The following is a 19,113-nucleotide window of genomic DNA, read 5'->3' on the forward strand; positions in this document are numbered from 1 at the left end:
TTTCCAAGTCATTACCCCATGTGATAATAGCTCATGTCATGAGATTTTTTCATGCATAAAAAATAATAGAAAATGAAGAATCATTTGCCTTCTAACATGTGCATTAGAAATTAAAACCACAGACATAATGCAGTGGATTAAATGAAGTCATCAGCAGAAAATTTTTTGGAAACAGAAAATGGTAATTTTTTTTTTTTTTTTTTTTTTTTTTTTTTTTTTTTTGTCTTAACATCAGAAACTCTGGAGATAGAGCTCAGTATATCAGGTGCTTTTTCTCTTGGTCTTTCTTTAAGAAAGAGAGCACCAGTCTTTGCTTATAACTATGTCAGACTCTGAATTGGGACCTACAGAGAGTGCAGTCTTTTATGGTCATACCAGTTGCAGCAAGAGCAAGTTCATAAAGGAACCATACTACTGATGCTACCGGTAACCTTAGCTTCAGTCTATTTAGTTTGGCAGTGGGATCCACAGGATCCTCACTGACCCAGCTTTGCTGTGTGTTTAGGACATGCTGCATGGCTATGTAAACTTCAGAATCTTATTCTCCAGCCTGTCTCACAATTTTGGAGCTATTGAAAATCTTTTAATAATCTTTTCCTGGTTAAATCAGCTCAAGTGGATTTCTGGTTTCAAACTGACAACTGTTGAGAATTTCTGACTGTAGAAATGTTCTAGCAGTGAGCTACAGTGATCTTCAGACATTTTTTGCTTATTTCTTCTACATTTTTAAAAAATTATTATTTTAGTGATCTCTACACCCAGCCTGGGACTTGAAACCATGACCCTAAGTTCAAGAGTCCCATACTCCATCGACTGAGCCAGACTGGTGCCCATCTTCTACATTTTTTTAAACTAAAAAATAATTTTAACCTTTTTATACAAGCTTACTCTGTAACTCTAAATTTTTATATCATAAGTTTATTAATTACAAAGAATGTTATTTCTGCCACATAGTATTTTGTGTATGTGCTTTAAATATGTATTCATTAAAACCTTGGCACTGCAGATTTGACTTGTAGGTTTATGGCAAAGCCCATTATCAGACCCATGAGCTTTTTTTTTTCAATTTCAGTGAATAAGTTACCATGAATTCAGTGAGAACTGAATGTCCCTGCACATCCTTTCTGGGTGTGTTGTGGAAATAAGGTCCTAGTCACTCTACTTGGGCCTATTTTATGTCCCTTTTAACTCAATTTCTAGATACATAGGTGCATTAATAACCATTTTCCAGTTCTCTCAAAACTATTTCATTGTGCTCTAGTGACTTTTATTTGTTGATATGTGCATTTCTGTGTTTGACAGCTTTTTCTGGAGCCCTATGTAGTGGTAGGTTGGAAATGCTAGGTACTTAGTGCTGCCAGGGAGCAGTCTTCAGTCAGTGACTGACAAGGTGGGTTTATAAATACCTCAGCCCCTTTATCAAGGTGAGATAATTCAGTTGGGATCTCTTCAGTCATTCAGTACAGTAGCTGCATTAAGAGTGCAACTTTCATGGACTGCCTTTCTTTCCTTGTGACACTTCTCTACCCCCTTACTGGTTTTCCCTAAATAAACTATTTGTGCTTGAATTCTTTCCTTAGGATCTGCATCTGGAAGAACCTGAACTGAGATCATAAATACTTCTTCCTTTCAAAGGAATCTCGATCTTTCTTGAGTTTGAGGATAGCTGTAGCCTAACCACAGCCCTTGTCATCATCCAATTTCACCTGATCTCATGATGCAAAGGACAAGATGGGGCTTCTAGGCAGGCCTCTTGAAATATTCCTAAGTAAACAATCACCACTGTCACCAGAGTTGTTCTGAAGTGGGATGTTTACTCAAAAATGAAATACCTGTGTATGGTACCTTAACTAGGTTGCTGCACTGAAACTTCAGTAAGGCTCAGTGATGTAGCAAGAAATGAGTGCGGGAATTGCTCAATTATCTGACTATGGCATAGGAAAACTTTATGATGTTAGAATAGACTCTTGACTTTGGATGTTCCTTAATCAAACCTGAAATGGTATAAAAGGCAAATGAGCCCACAGTTGAGCACTGCTCTGACCTGCCGATTCCTTCCTCTGGAAGTGTGAGATCCCCAGGCTCTGGATGTATCATGGTTGGCACAGTGACTAATCTATATCCTAACATCATGTATATCCTTTGCTCCATTTGCTTACTGGTTCATAGGCAAAGTGAATGTTCCACTGAGTGGATCTGAGTGGCCAGTCTGACCTATCCCAGACTGTGGTCTGGCCAGAGGTAGGTGCTACCAGTAGACCTGTGCATCTCCCAAACATTGGGCTCTTCAGGGAAACATTTGGCAAATCTGAGCTCACCTTCTTTCTCAATACCACAGCGAAGTAGTTATGACATTCAGAATCTTGAGCCAAACTCACAGATTGGTGATTTGGTGGTGGAAATGAAGGTTTGAACCACCCATGTCTCTTTCCTGGAGTAATGGGATATGGGATGTAGAGTTTACAAAGGCTTCTCCAGTTTTCCTCAAATCATACTGGGAGACTCAGTTAGTTAGGTGTTTGTCTCTGGATTTTGGCTCAGGTCATGATCTCAGGGTAATTAGATCAAGCCTCGCATCCAGCTCTGCACTCAGTATGAAGTCTGCTTGTCCTTCTCCCTCTGCTCCTTTCCCTGCTTATGCACTTGCTCTCTCTCAAATAAATAAATAAATAAAATCTTTTTAAAAAATAAAATAAATATAAAAATAAAATCATATAAATATATATATATATTTATATAAAAATAAAAATCATACTAACATGGTGACAGTGCACTCCATCTTTCTGTGAGACTGACCTTGTTATAATCCCTCTCTGAGTCCTGGGATTTCTGTTTAGTGGACTATCTTAGGACAGAAGGAATATCTTCTCCAGAAGGACAACTTGAAGAAAGCATTTCTGTGTAATGTGTTCCCAAGAGGAATTGGTAAAGAAGCAAGGGAAGTAGGAGAAGAGAGGGGAGGAAACCCAAGCCAGGTTCGTTTGCAGGCTAGTTTTCACCCAAGGTAGTTTCAGTTGCACCCCACTGGGAAATGATAGTGTGTGTTATGACACTGTGCAGTTTTGTCTTTGTTGGGGGCAAGGGACTTGGGCTTCTACTACTCCCTGCCAGTCCTTAGGAAGGGTTGCCTGGAGTGGGGACAGCAGACCTCCAGCTTAGTGGAAGTGAAGGCAAAACCCAACCAACTCACAGGTAGGCAGTATTCTGGAAAAGAGTGCAGGTCCTTGCCTCTGGATGTAAGCACAAGTGAAGCCAGGAGAGAGGTGCCCAGAAACCATGAAGGCAGTCCCAAGGGACCAGGGGATCTGAGTGGCACACCAAGAGTGTCCACTTTAGTAGGCGATTTAACTTTTTTGTCCATTTAAGTTTTGGGACTATTTGAAGTGGGAAAATGTTAGGACCAGAAGATAATTACAATTTGCTAAAAGAGATTTTAAAAATGTTTCCACTTCTTAACAAGGTTTACAGCCCCCAAACACATTCATTGGTGATCAAGGCAATCTTCTGGTACATGGACAGAGATTATAATAAAAAAGGATTTGTAGAGAGAATGATGCACTATATAGAATACATTTTTGTGACATCCTTACATCTGTGACGTCTGAAACATCTGTTGGCACAGTTTATCATTGGACTGCTCTTTAAAATACATGTGTTCCAGGTTTGCTCAGAAGTTTTCATAGCTTGAGGGCACAGAGGAAATCATAACAGTAATAACACAGATTTCTCTACCTCATACCTAATCTGTCTCATGCAGGATTTCCATCTCCCATTCAGAGTCTTCCTGGTCATTCTGGGAGTCCAGTAGGGTGTTTTGCAGTAACTCACAAAGAGTCTTTTATTTTATTCTAGATTTTTTTTACTGATCATGGAGTCTTGAGAATTTTCTTTGGGGTAACCCTTTCTACCAGTGACTCATGGCTGTAGTGACAAGATGAATGTCTATGGAAGATTGGGGGAAAAGAGGCTTTTCTCCCAAAACTTCTAGAGCTTCGGACTGTCAAGGGTGCCAAAATGAGAGTCTGTTCTTAGTATCTTTCCTGAGCTAATACTGTAATGTATTCAGATCGTAAGGGCCTCTGTAGCATAGCTTGTTACTGAAGGAGGGCTGCATGTGTTCCTGAGTCTCAGATAATCTTTGGGAAAACAAGTCTTTCTTGCTTCTGTCAGTACCGGCCTCCATGCTCCCAGACTTTAGACATTACTTTGAGGAGGGGTGAAGAAAAAGATTGTCTTCATCCTCTTTTTTCCCATCCCATATGAATGAACTTTTGCAAATAGATGACTACAAACACTTGAGAAATTCTCAGTCTGACCTGAATACAACTTTATCTTCAATGTGTCTTTTCCTGATACCCCTCCAAAGAATCATACACACACACACTCCAGATACATAATTTCTGTAAACATAATTTTGTAGTGGGATTTAATTTGTCCTGTTCACTTCTTTAAAAATCTTTAATGAACGTTTGACATACAAAAAGAAAAAAAGTTATATGATACAGAGTAACAAATGAATAAGACAGTTTTCTTAAGACATTTACAATTCTTCTGGCAGATACAGACGAATTCATAGATGTATACATACATACAAACAAACAAGGATTAATGGTTTTGGTTACAGAGCCCACTTCAGATCACACAAATACTTTATTTTTTTTCTATTTTTTATAAACATATAATGTATTTTTATCCCCAGGGGTACAGGTCTGTGAATCGCCAGGTTTACACACTTCACAGCACTCACCTTAGCACATACCCTCCCCAGTGTCCATAACCCCACCCCCCTCTCCCAACCCCCCTCCCCCCAGCAACCCTCAGTTTGTTTTGTGATATTATGAGTCCCTTATGGTTTGTCTCCCTCCCAATCCCATCTTGTTTCATTTATTCTTCTCCTACCCCCTTAACCCCCCATGTTGCATCTCCACTTCCTCATATCAGGGAGATCATATGATAGTTGTCTTTCTCCACTTGACTTATTTTGCTAAGCATGATACCCTCTAGTTCCATCCACGTCGTCGCAAATGGCAAGATTTCATTTCTTTTGATGGCTGCATAGTATTCCATTGAGATCACACAAATACTTGACTTTGAACTAAACCAGATCTCAGACCTCCTTGAGCACAATACTTCCTCCAGTGTTCCAAATTACCTGCCTACATTGGCTGAGAGTCTTTGAGTTGCAAATAATGGAAAATGTGAACCAAAGTGGATTAAGCAAAAAAAAGAAAAAGGTAAGGTATTTATAGATTCATGTAAATGAATTGTCCACAGACTCTTCTAATTTCAGGCTTTCAGGGAGTCTTGATTCATAGGTTCATGATGCTGTCAAGACCTCAACTCCATTTTGATTCCTATAGCTCTGTCTTCATCAGGTGCTGGACTCATTTTTAGGCTAGAGCCCCTCATGGTAGCATTAATGGGCCTCACATTGTTCAGGTCAAGTCCCTAAAGCTCTCACAGAAGAACAAGGGAATGTCATAGACTCCTTAAGTAACATTTCATTGGTCAGAATGTGATCCATGTCCATTCCTGAACCAATCAGCATGGTCACGTGCAAGATACTCTGCTGGACTTACCTTGGGGGTGGGACTTAGGCTCAAACCACATGGCTGAGTTGTGCTGGAATAGGTGAGTTTTGTGATAGAAAATGTTTGGACAAAAAAGAAAATGAATCCTGAGGAAGCAGCCAGCAAATACCTACTTTTCCCTAAGAGATATTTGAAACTAGTGTAACAAAACTCCAAAGCTGTAAGTATTTCATAAATGCAGTTAATACTGAGTTGAATCATGTTTCCTTTATATAATACCTGTAGTATCTAAAATGTTATTAAAATGTCTATTTTTTTTCCTTTCGCATTTGTTTGAGGTTTTTAATGTAACCATGAATCTAAGTTAGGAAATAAAGATTTAAATAAATATGGCATTTTGCAATTGCTGTCCTTCATGAGAAGTACTAAAAATTTTACAGCTCAGTATATATTTATCTTTACTAGGGACTCATGGTCACAAAATTTCTGGACAGGGAGTATAACCTGGGGCCACTGCTAACTCAAGACAGAGAAATTTTTCTGAGACTTTTCCTCCTATGTTGTCTGTACCTAATCAGCTCCCCTGTACCTTTTCTAACGATTTATTTATTAGAGAGAGAGAGAGAAAGAGTGAATGAGAGAGAGATTGAGCACATAAACCAGGGGGAGAGGCAGCAGAGGGGGAAAAGCAGGCTCCCCGCTGAGCAGGGAGCCCAGTGCAGAGCTTCTGGGATCATGACCTGAGCGGAAGGCAGAGGCTTAACCAACTGAGCCACTCAGGTGCCCGTCCCCTGTACATTTTCAAACAGCCTCTAAAAATACACTCTCTGCACCTTTCCCAGCAAACCCTGTAATTCCTTATTCTGTTTTCCTTAATAATTGCTTTCAGTCATTTCTCCCTGTCTTACGGTGTTATGCACACATTGAATAGAATGCTGTGCAAAATAAACATTTTGTTGTAGGTCCAAAAGAACTATACCTTTTTGTCTGAGAAAATATTTTAAAACTTAACCACCTACACAGCAATAAATCATTTAAAGATAACCCTTTAATGCACCATTAGAACTCTTCTAGAATTTCCTGAAAGACCTGGCAGATCATTTCCATGGAAATTGGTCTCATTTTAGAGATACTATCCTAAGGAACATTCCATATTGTTAAAAAAAAAAAATTCAACTGAGTAGGTTTGGAGATCTAATTGGCGTTGATCGATGATTGATGAATCAGGCAGCATCCCATCTGGGAAATAGAGGAGAGCTCTGAGTTGCACAAAATGGAAAGTTTTTATAGGCAGGAGGGTGAGACAATAAAGTCAGATGAGTGTATTGTTTCAGGTAAAAATTACCTTCCCATGCGGGAAGGCAAGGGGGTCTTATCAGACAGATTACCTCACTGGTGCTGACCGGGAAATACCAGATTGCTTTAAAATTCCACTCCTGGAACAAACGGAAGCTGCAGTTAGGTTAGATATTAAGTTGCTGGGGCTTAGTAAGTGACTCCATTTGGGACCTATTTTTTTCTTTTTAACCATATAAACAACTCATATTTTCCACAATTTTTTAAAAAGTTTTTTAAAAATATTGAACTAGCATTCACATCAGGGTCTGATGAATCAGAGCAGTGCTGACATTCTGACATTCTGCGTAGGCTGAATTAGACCTTACATAAGGTACAAAACAGTGTGTCGTATTTTAGGAACTGTGATAGTCAGTGGTGGTGTATATAGATGTACAGTATTAGTGAAACATTATTAAAACATTATTTTTATTATTCTAACCTGGGTTGCTAATTAATGGTAGTAACATAAAATTTCATGCACAAATAAATTTAGGTAACAATGGGAGTTTATTTGAAGTAAAACTAAAGAGTGAAATTATATGTCATTTTATGTATATATATATACTGAGATGTCCTCATTTGGAGTAACAGTTGTGAACGTGGTATAGGAATGACTGAAATTCAGGGAATGTTGACTTTGCCCTTCAATGTGTGCTAATGGACTTGTAAATAAAAATGAAATGTTATCTTCTATATGGAGGTGATTCTAGATTCCTGAAAGAACTCTGAAAGTTATACAGTAACAAGTATAGTGCATTTAGTGCAAAGAAAAGCAGAATCCACTTACAGAGATTATTATTTATCCTTACATCTGTGTAAGCTGAATTTTCCTTGGCAGAAAGGTATTAACAGCGTAAGGAATGGCTATGTACCTTAGGAGAAGGATGTTTAGAAATAAAGGTGCAGAGAAAGGAAATTTGCAAGAGCAGCCCTCACCTAGAAAAAGGATGTTCTGGTAGGCTGGTTTAAGAAATCACTTGACAGGGACGCCTGGGTGGCTCAGTTGGTTAAGCGGCTGCCTTCAGCTCAGTTCATGATCCCAGCGTCCTGGGATCGAGTCCCACATCGGGCTCCTTGCTCGGCAGGGAGCCTGCTTCTCCCTCTGCCTCTGCCTGCCTCTCTGTCTGCCTGTGCTTGCTCGCTCTCTCTCCCTCTATCACTGGCAAATAAATAAATAAAAAATCTTAAAAAAAAAAAAAAAAAAAAAAAGAAATCACTTGACAGGGGTGCCTGGATGGCTCAGTGGGTTAAGCCTCTGCCTTCGGCTCAGGTCATGATCTCAGGGTCCTGGGATCGAGCCCTGCATCCAGGGAGACTGCTTCCCCCTCTCTCTCTCTGCCTGCCTCTCTGCCTCCTTGTGAGCTATCAAATAAATAAATAAAATCTTTTTTAAAAAAAAGAAAGAAAGAAATCTCTTGACAAAAATATTGCTGTTGTCACATGGAAGCCAGATTTCATTACACATTCCAGTAATGTAAGTTCATGTTCTGCTTCTTTGTTTCCCAAACACCCCTGTGATAATTGGGCTCAGTGGTCAGACTGCTCTATCTAGACTGGTTGGCAATTAACACTCCTTATAAATAAGTGGCTCAAACTGCAGTCTGTGATGAGCTTTGTTGGTGTGGATCACCTTCTTGAGGAGCTAATTATATTCACATGGATGAGATTGTTTCTAAATCTGAAAGGCTGAAGGCCAGATCCTGGACTGGGTGATTGCATGAACATACGTGCCTGCTTTGTGGGGATCTGGGTGAACTGCGCATCCAAAAAATCCTGATGTCTCCAGGCTCACCTTTTCTTAACTTTTTCATCTATACTGTTCATGTTACTGTGATTTGAACCAAGTTCTTAATGTTATTTTATGTCATATTAACATGGGAGATAGTTTGCAGATATCCTCTTAAGGAAAAAAGTTATTAATTTATGTCTTTTATTTTTGAAAATGTAAGGACTCAGTGTTTTGCAAGAAATGTTGAGTTATTTGAGTTTCCACCTGCCTGAAATTGAAGCATCAGACACATTAAATATTTCTCATTCGAACTGTTGTCTATCTTTCTCTTTTCTTCATTGCCAGCTTTTTTGAATGAGCCATTTGCTCTCACTGCCTCCACTTCTTTGGTGCCAAGTCTCCCCTCCACCCCCTACCATCTGGCTCCCACCTCCATTATTCTGCTGAAACTCTGTTAGGTTTCTGACTGATAATAGAGCTTCTTAATCCTCATTTCACTTGACTAATCTGCAGAGTTGAATGGCCTGTTTTATGCCATTCTTTTGAAAGCATACCTCCTTCCTTTTCTGATACCCAAGACCTACGGTCTCCTCTTAATTTTTCTCCTGACGGTGCATACCCCTTTCTCTCTGGTGTATTTTACTGCAAGCTTTTTTGAAAAATAAATCTAGTGTGGCAAATGAATCTCATCTTCTATTCTCTCCCTGCAGTGCAGTCTATTCTCCTATTCTGAAATTGCATATTGTCATTGATATACTCTTCTGTATTTGTGTATGCACATACAGTGTATGTTATTTTATGTTGTAAAATTTCACATATTCAGAATCATGGCATCCTTTGTAGCTTGCTTTTACTGAACGTTATTTGAGAATTACCTATTTTGATATATCTAGATTGAGTTAATTGATTTTAATTTCTCTGTAATCATTTGTTTATAAATGACAGTTTTAACTACCCTTTAAATATAGACTTTAAAAAAAATAAATACAGACTTTTTAAATTAAGACTTGATTGTTTAGAGCCGTTTTAGGTTCACAGCAAAATTGAGAGGAATGTACAGAGATTTCTCATCTCTATACTGCCTACCCACACACTTGCATAACCTCCCTCATTATCAATATCCCCACCAGAGTTGGCATTTGTTACAATTGATGAACCTATATTGACACATCACAATCACCCAAACTCCATAGTTTACACTACAGTTCACTTTTGGTGTTATAAGTACCATGAATTTGGGCAGATGTATGCTGACGTGTATCTACCATACAGTATCATGTAGAATAGTTTCACTGCCCTAAAAATCCTTTGTGTTCTGCCTATTCATTCCTTCCTCCCCACAAACCCCTGGCAACCACTGACTTTTTTATTGCCTCCATAGTTTTGTCTTTGCCAGAAAGTTACAGTTGGAATCATATAGTATGTAGCCTTTTTAGACTGGCTTCTTTCACTCAGTAATATGCATTTAAGTTTCCTCCATGTCTTTGTTGTTTTAATAGTTCATTCTGATTTAGTGCTGAATAGTATTCCATTTTCTGGGTGTACCACACTTTGTTTATCCATTCACCTACTGAAGGGCATATTGCTTCCAGGTTTTGGCAGTTATGAATAAAGCTGCTATAAACATCTGTGTGCCAATTTTTGTGTGGGTCTGTTTTCAACTCCTGAATACAAACTTTTAAGAGACTTTGTTGTTATTATTTTATATTCTTTTAAGTGATTTCATCTATTCCCATCCCACGAGCTACCAGTTACAGACCAGTGACCTCCACAACTCCATTTGCCTTAGAGATCAAGTTGGGGATAATTTCAGCAATCTCCATGTATGTATTTTTTGTAGGTATTGAGCTTGTTTAAATTGCCCATTGTTATTACTCATGGAAACTTTCATTTCTTCTCACCCCTTATTACTACCGTTGCAAACACTACTACTATCCCAGTCACGAAAGTAGAAAACTTGGGATCACTTTTTATAACCTATTTCTGTCTTCTTATTTTCCTCCTAATTGTTTATCTAATCCTGATTCTATACACACAATGTCTGTTTTTTTCTTTTTTCTATGTCGACTTCCATTGGGTTAGACCAAGCCTTTATCATTCTTACTGAACTAACACAATTTCCTTCCTAAATATTTGCCATGCACCTAGTTTTCCCCCATTACTGTTTATCCTTCATCATGCTGCCATAGTTATCTTTCTAAAAAAGAGCAGATAAATTGTCTAGAAAGGGATAGTAAATATTTTAGGCTTTGTGGATTATGTGGTCTCTGTGGCAACTATCCAACCCTGCTGTTATAATATGCTAGTCATTAGACAAGAATACATAAATGACTAGGTATGGCTGTGTTCCAATGACACTTTGCTTATAATAATAGTAAGCTAGATTTGGCCTAGGGCTATAGTTTGCTGACCCCTGTCCTACAACATAACTTGGATCATGTATCTTCCCATTTTCTGCAGAAAATGCCTTTCCATTTTCTACAGAACGTGATGTTCACCATCCTTCTAAATCTGGCATTACTAACATCACTTAGGGTCAATTGCCTCAAGCTCTGAAGTTTCCATCTGTAGTCTCATATGTTCCTTGATATCTCCTGACTTGATGGTGATGGGAAAGATGGTTTTGTGGTAGGTGAGCTTGGGGATTTGGTTATGAAAGGATGAAAATGCTTCCATCTGATAGTTCCATAGTCTCAGTAAATGGTGGGCAAGGATACCTGCTGAGAGTCAAAGGTGGAAGAGGGGGAGTAGAAAATCAAAGAAAGAGGATCCTGATCAATATGATCATTCTGGGGAGCAGAAACGTAAAATTATTAGAAAACTGTAGCAAGATTTCTGGGTTATACCAAGATTCAAACTGTGGCCTGAGATGATGACTTTAAAGTGAAACTAGTTATGAGATTACCTAATCTGTGATCGGTAACACTCCTGCGTGAACAAGGAGAAAGTCTGAAGTCAGAGGAGTTCGTACATGGATTGGGGTTTTTGTAGGATGAGCTCAGTTGGGGGAGAGAAGGAACTGAGAGTTGAAAGTATTTGCAAAGGGGCAACCTGTTGATGATAACGGAATCTGTGCCAAACAGGATGAGAAATGATGACAGGAGGGGACTGCCTGATGGGTAATGAGAAAGTGGGAGGATGAGAGGATCTGATGTCCACAACATTGAAGAACTGTGTGCTTGTATGCAAGTCCCTACAACATTGAAGAACTGTGTGCTTGTATGCAAGTCCCTACAACACTGAAGAACTGTGTGCTTGTATGCAAGTCCCTACAACATTGAAGAACTGTGTGCTTGTATGCAAGTCCCTACAACATTGAAGAACTGTGTGCTTGTATGCAAGTCCCTACAACATTGAAGAACTGTGTGCTTGTATGCAAGTCCCTACAACATTGAAGAACTGTGTGCTTGTATGCAAGTCCCTACAACATTGTGCTTGTACGCAAGTCCCTACAACATTGAAACTGTGTGCTTGTATGCAAGTCCTTGTGCCTCTGGAATACATAGGGAGCTACCATAGTTAAATGTTTCAATAGGATTTTTTTTTAAAGGTTTGCATTTTTTAAAAGATGTAAATTGTCAGGGGTGTGACCAGAAAATGGATAAATGAAGTGAGAAAGAAAAAGTGTCGATGGAATATAGAAATCAAGAAACTGAGAAACTGGGGCTTTTTGGTGGGTTGTCCACTTAGTTATTGAAGTCACCCAGGATAAAGAAAGGAAACGCGAATGGAATAGTGCCAGGAACAGAAGGCCAGTGAAAGCAGAGGTAGGCCGAAGAGGTTGGGAAGAGCATGTAAGAAGGTGTGGGAAACAGTGGTCTATCCAAATGACATTAGCATCGAAAGAATAGTGATTTTTGTGGGAGGGTGGGGTGAGATAATTTGGAAGCAGAAAGGGGGAGCAAGGAGTTCACCTATCTCAGTCAACTCAATATGATCAACTCCTGCCCCTCATGTTTGTTCCGGGCCCAGGCAGGTTTCCAGTAAGTTTAGGAGGTGAAGGGAACAATTATCTGAAGAACAAGAAATCGCTTATTCATTCTGGGGCCACGGGAGACATTCATAGGGTTTGTTTGGGAAGAGAGGGAAGTGGAGAGGATATACAGCTTATGAATTAAGAATTTGTGAGAAAAAGAACGACTTGGGCTGGGACTCCTGCAAATTACTGAAGCATGATGGCATCATTTCCAAGAGACTCACCTTGGAATCCTCTTGGTGATGCGTTGGCCTCAGGCTTAGTGGCTATTCCTTCAGTAACTTTGAAAGTTCTAGATTCATCTGCTACAATGAGCTCAGTCAACTTGGGTGAGGCTCTAAACCTCTAAAAACCTTGGCTTTTCCATCTACGCTGTGAGGAATTGGTCTAAATAATCTCTTGAACTTCAGACATTTTAAATATCTGAGAGTAAAGAAATAGGATCATGCCACACTTGAGTTTGCAGTATTAGAAATAAATATTTATCTTGCAAATCAGTGATGTATCAAGAGTTAATATTAGAAAGAAAGATATCTGAGAATTTATTTATGTGCCTCATTTGGCTTCAGAGCACGTTAATGATTTCTACAAAACGTCAACGGAATACGTCTACAAATACATCACGGAACAATCCAGCATATTTTAGAGGTATTTGGTAACGCCTTCCTGCTAAAGCAAATATACTCTGTTAGCTCACAAATATGAAATAGTAATAGATTTATGATATCTCGAATGCTAAGTAGTACAGTTGAAACTGATTTGCCAACCCCTATCCTCTTTTTTTTTTTTTTTAAACAGTCTATTTATTTATTTGACAGGCAGAGATCACAAACAAGCAGGCAGAGAGGCAGGCAGAGAGGGGGGTGGGGTGGGGAAGCAGGCTCCCTGCTGAGCAGAGAGCCAGGTGTGGGGCTCGAATGTGGGGCTCAATCCTGGGACCCTGAGATCATGACCTGAGCCAAAGGCAGATGCTTTAACCCACTGAGCCACCCAGGTGCCCCAAACCTTATCCTCTTTATCCTTATTCCCTTCCCCACTCAGTTTATATCATTAGTTAACTATATTATTATTATAACAGTAGGGTAATGCATGAATGAGATACTTGAAAGTATACAATCATAATTGGTAAAGGGAATGAGTTAGTGAGGAGGTTCATTCAATCAAGAATGAAAATGCTTCACCAGTGTTTAATATTTCGACTAATTTCCTACTAACCTGCTTAGTTGAATTGATCAATTAGTTCAGTTAACCCTGTTACCACACTAATAGCCTACTTCTTAAAAACTTTATTTTACTCCAGATTATGAATCAGCTTTGGGTCCAATCAGATGACGGATCTTATCAACTGAGGAGTTTGTCCTGATACCTCGATTTTAGCTGAGTTTTGTGTCCAGGTAGGTGTTTTGTTAAATGGCTAAGACTCCCTTCAAAGAGATAGATCTCAAAGAGAAAAAAACCAGCAAAGTTTGAGCTCTGTTGGAAAAGGACATTGGATAAAATCAAAGTGGGGGGGTAATGTGGACATTATGTATTCCTTATTTGCAAATGATGCTATATATTGGAGCTAAAACCGTATACATGTGAATTAATTTCACTCACTTACAGGCAAAATGTTAGAAAAATTGGAATGTTTCATTAGTTGGAAAATATATATGTGTAAAAGTGGTGTAGAGATTTCTTTATCTTATGATATTGAATGGAATTTAAATGTTCGTATTTGAGATATTTGGTTTATTTCATACTAGGTATTGCAATTACAATTTGGGTAATTGGCCACTAGATGGCAGGACTGTAATATGCATGTGGGTCAGAAGACACTATAAAGGGGCATTCTGTAGGTATAATTTTAAAAGCCAACACTTGGAATTCCTTGCAATATAGTTTCAATGCACAAGTTAAGCAAATACTTACATGTTGGGATTTTTGTAAATGCTGGAGACACAAAACTTAATGTTATATGACCTATGTCACCAAAGAGATGATAGTTGGAGATAGGTGTGAGGTCTTCTTGTTTTTTAAAGCACCAGTGTGGTAAACACTGTTATTACAGATTTTTTATTTCAAACTGTAATGGGAACTTGGAACTATTAAAATTAATTCTGCCTGTGATGATGATGTTGAGACAAGCAAGAAGTTCTTGGAAAGTTACAGAGAATGTAAAAGTCTGAGGAGGAGCTTGTCTTCTAAAAAACATAATCTAAAACAAAAAGTACAAAAATAACATCTTTTACTGTTAAGGATAAAGTGACAATGTAAAATCTGAAATAAGATTAAAATATGAACCTAATTCTTTTTTTTTTTTTTTTTTAAGATTTTATTTATTTGTCAGAGAGAAAGGGCACAAGCTGGGGGAGCTGCAGGCAGAGTGAGAAGCAGCTGAGCAAGGAGCCCCATGTAGGACTGTATCCCAAGACTCTGGGGTCATGACCTGCGCCAAAAGCAGACACTTACCCGACTGAACCATCCAGTGACTAGTTCCTATGTAATCTTCACTTCTACTCCAGTGGTTCACAACCAATGACAATTTTGCCTCCCATGGCACATTTGGCAATGTCTGGAGACATTTAAAAAAACAAACAAACATTTTGTTTTTAACTAATCTCTATACCCAGTGTGCAGCTTGAACTCACAACCCCAAGGTCAAGAATCATACCCTTTACCAACTGAGCCAGCTAGATACCCCATCTGGAGACATTTTTGGTTGTCACAGTTGGGGGGAGGGTGCTGCTGGCATCAAGTATGTGAAGTTCAGGGATGCTGCTCAACAGCCTAGTATGAACAGGACAGGCTGCCACAAGAAAAAATCATCTGGCCCGAAATGCCAACAGCACCGAGGTATTGTAAGTATAGGTAAGTGAATCTAGATGTTTAAAATTGGACAAGAGAACACAGGTAAAATTCAGCATTTTGGAACTTGAAAACTGTAATTTTTGTCCCAAGTTCAGGAGCAGATAACATCTGGTGTTTGGGAGAAAGAAAGTCTGGAAACAGCACTTTTAAAGATATCTGGGCAAGTGAACTCAATGGCATTTGAATATGTACAGTTGGAGCTAGGACAACACAAGCTTGGTTTTGCCTTGGCTAATAAGGGTTAGAGGGTGGAGTGGTCAGAGTCAGAACTGTGGAACATGCAGATCAGGGTTTGGATCTCAGCTTTGGCATTTATTAGCTGCATGATGACTCATTTTACTTCCTAAGTTTCTATTCCTTTAAAATGGGGAGACTTGTTGAGAGGATTAGAAATGTGTATTAAATACCTAGGACATAAAAGGTACTGCGTAAATGGTGTTTAACATGACTGAGGTATTGTTAAGAGTCCAGTTATATCTCCCCTTGCACAGTTGTCTTTGCCCCTTTTGGAAAATTAGTCAGAATACAACTGTATGTCATAACATTGAAAATAGAAAAACATATGAATTGTGGGATGGGGAGAGGAAAAGTAAATGACAAAACACAAAACTTTTGCAAGACATCACTGCAAGAAGTATTGAAAGCTGAGTCAGAATCTCTAAGCTTTCTGAACAGTATTGTTATCTGTCAGGGAGAAAATAGCTAAACTTTCCATGAGGAGGCCGAGGGGGTCTGGGGGTGGGGGTGGGGGAAGATGATGCTGTGATTAGCCAAACACAGCCTGGCTAAATCCAACTGTGCTGTTCCTTCACCGACATAGCTGAAGGGAATGAAGCTCACAACCGAGCTGAGCTGACTGTTCTCACTTGCTGTCACTACCACAGTTCCAAAGTAGGTGACATTGCCGTACAGTGATACTGTGTATCTCCAGTCCATACTCTCCTTGTTGATTACTTCATGCTTTCTGAACTTCAGACCTCCAAGGCCTTTACCTTCTTACCATAATCACTCTTGGCTAATGATCTCGGTTCCTATTTCACTGGCAGAATAGAAGCCTTCATAGGAGAACTTTCATGGACTCTCACACTTCATCTACTCGCCTCATGCTCCTGTTTCCATTCACTCTACCTTCTTTCTCCATTACTAAGCATGCACTTGAACCATCTGTACTCTTAGCTAAGGCCAACCTCTCACTGATATACTACATTCCATCCCTTTTCACCACTAAAGGCATGATTCCAGTAATTCTCACCCATTCTCTTGGATCATAACTATCCCCAATCTTTTGGATCATTCCTATCACCATACCAACTGCTGTTATTTCTCCCATTGTTATTATTATTTTAGCTGTGCCACCTTCATTTTGCTTCTTTTGTATAAAACAAAACTTTTTAGAATCCTCTATATTGACCAGCTGACTTTCTCTGCTTCCAGTTACTCTTGAACTCAGTCCATTAGGCTTTCAGCATCACCGCTCCACAAAAACTCTGCTTTTCACCAGGGCAATTTGTATTGGTAAATTCAATAACCAACTCTCATGCCTCATCTTCCCCGAACTATTAGCAGCATTTGATATGGTCAGTTACGTTTTCCTCCTTAAAGCATTTTCTTGGTTTTCTAGCTACCACACCTTGCTGGCTTACTTTCTGCTTTGTTCCTTCTCAGTCTCTTGCTTTCCCTCTACATGCTCCCTCTCCCAACCTCTGTATCTTGGAATGCCCTGTAGTTAGTCCTGAGAACTCTTCCTTTTCTATCTATATTCAGTCTCTTCATAATTTTATCCAGTGTCATGGCTTTAAATACCATATGCTGATGATTCCCATATTGATATCTCTGGCTTAAACCTCTATCCTGAATTACAGGTTGCCTAAACTTCCTAAACCTCTTTAGTTCTATCTCAAAATTAATGTGTCTAACACTGCACCCTATATATAAACTCCCAAACTTCTTCATTTCAGTGAATGGAAATGTAATTCTTCATTTGCTGAGGCCCAAACTCTGGAGTGATGCTTCCTACCCCGTCTTTTGTATTAAAAACATCTCACATCTAAAGTGTCAGTAAATTCCATTGTCTGACTCTGTTTTTAGTTATATCCCAAATCTGTCTTATCAATCCATTTCTCAAATGGCATCTTCTCCGTGATGCTGCCGTTTGATCACTCAATCTAAAATTTAACACGTATTTTTTAACATTTTCTCGGTACTCCTTTCCTGATTTAGTTTTTCTCCTTAACACTTAACACTCTCTAGATACCATGTATTTCTATTCTGTGATTTCTTCTGCTCTTTGTCAATCTTCCATCTCCAAGAGAACAGGGATTTTTGACCATTTTGGCCATTATTAGAATAGCAGTGCGTAGAACAGGGCTTGCCATACAGCAGAGATGTTTACTGAATTTTAAATGACTCTTTTGTTGCGTGAACATCAAATGAATCTGGTAACCTTGTAACCAATCACAATGGGAAGAAAGATTAGAATAGACATGAAAATTTCTCACACAATAATACTCAGCAATGTAATTTGGCAAAAAATATCAAAAAACATTTCCTCTCAGAATCACTAAAATTACTTGAACTCCTTCAGAGCCATAACTAATGGTCAGAGATATGATAAGTGTTGCCACATGGCTTGGGGAAGAATAGGCAAAACTAGGAAAATTCGGTTCTCCTATGAATATATCTGGAAAACAAAGCTATCCTTCTTAGGGACTTTGACAACCCTATTTGTTTTAAGGTTTCTTGACTGGTATCTTAATTGATTGCTGTGACTAAAATAAGTAACCCAAAATGTTAGGATATAAAATAATTTGTTTTATGGCTTATAATTCCACGGCTTCCCTGGGTAATTCTTCCCAACATGGTATCGTCCACGGTCACTGGGACAGCATTAGTCATCTGAAGGCTTGACCAGGAGCTCAGCCAGACCTTTCAGCCAGATTTCAGTTCTTTCCACATGGTCCTTACACTGAGCTTGAAGTTACTGTGACTGGGTTCCAAAAGCAAGCATTTTAAGTAGGGAGCAGAAGCTGCTGGGTCATTTAAGGGTTAGACCCAGAACAGGCGTAGTATCAGTTCTGTTTTATTCTATTAGAGTCATAAGCCCAGCCTAGAGACTGTGGAAGGGCGATTGCGCAAGAAGTGTGGTTCATTAACTATCTGCTACATTGGGTACTTTAATTAGACACCTCTGGAACACTGAAATGCATTCCTTAAGCCTACATCTGGTTTCAGCTGAAGCCAAACTATACTTCTGTACAAGTTCAGACTGACTTTGTACTTCCTACTTCAAGTGAGAGCCAGATTTTTCAGCTTCTGCCCCAAATCCTTCTCTGATACCAGAGAACCTGAAAATACAGGTGACTTACCTTCTAGGACAACCTTATATCAGTGGGAGATGGAAACTCTGGCCTCTTGTCCCTTGGGAAGATAATTCTTGGTAACATCATGTCTATATCAGGACCCTCAATATGTTCTGATGAATTGAGCTTCTTTTGCCCATTGTGAGAACTTTGGTTATGGACACTTAACTTTGGATTTTTCTACTTTCTGAACTCACTTTCCTTGGCCCCTCATTTCTATGTCCCAGGATCTCCTCCCAAATAAACTACCTGCATTCAAGATCTTTCTGACTCTTCTTTTTGGGGGGAAAAAACTTAGACATTTTATCTAATGAGAAAAATCCTTTCATG

The 19,113-nt window shown here is 39.1% G+C and overlaps 1 long non-coding RNA gene across 1 annotated transcript in view; it reads left to right on the forward strand.

The window, feature by feature from the left end:
• The window catches only part of LOC116569248, a 42,094-nt gene that overhangs the window by 12,150 nt on the left and 10,831 nt on the right, over positions 1-19,113 (forward strand). Inside the window, exon 3 of the long non-coding RNA XR_004276931.1 lies at positions 13,875-13,968. This is a non-coding gene — a long non-coding RNA (uncharacterized LOC116569248). The remainder of the gene's footprint in view (positions 1-13,874; positions 13,969-19,113) is intronic.

This window comes from Mustela erminea, chromosome 11, assembly GCF_009829155.1.
Source record: "Mustela erminea isolate mMusErm1 chromosome 11, mMusErm1.Pri, whole genome shotgun sequence".
Classification (NCBI taxonomy): Eukaryota; Metazoa; Chordata; class Mammalia; order Carnivora; family Mustelidae; genus Mustela; species Mustela erminea.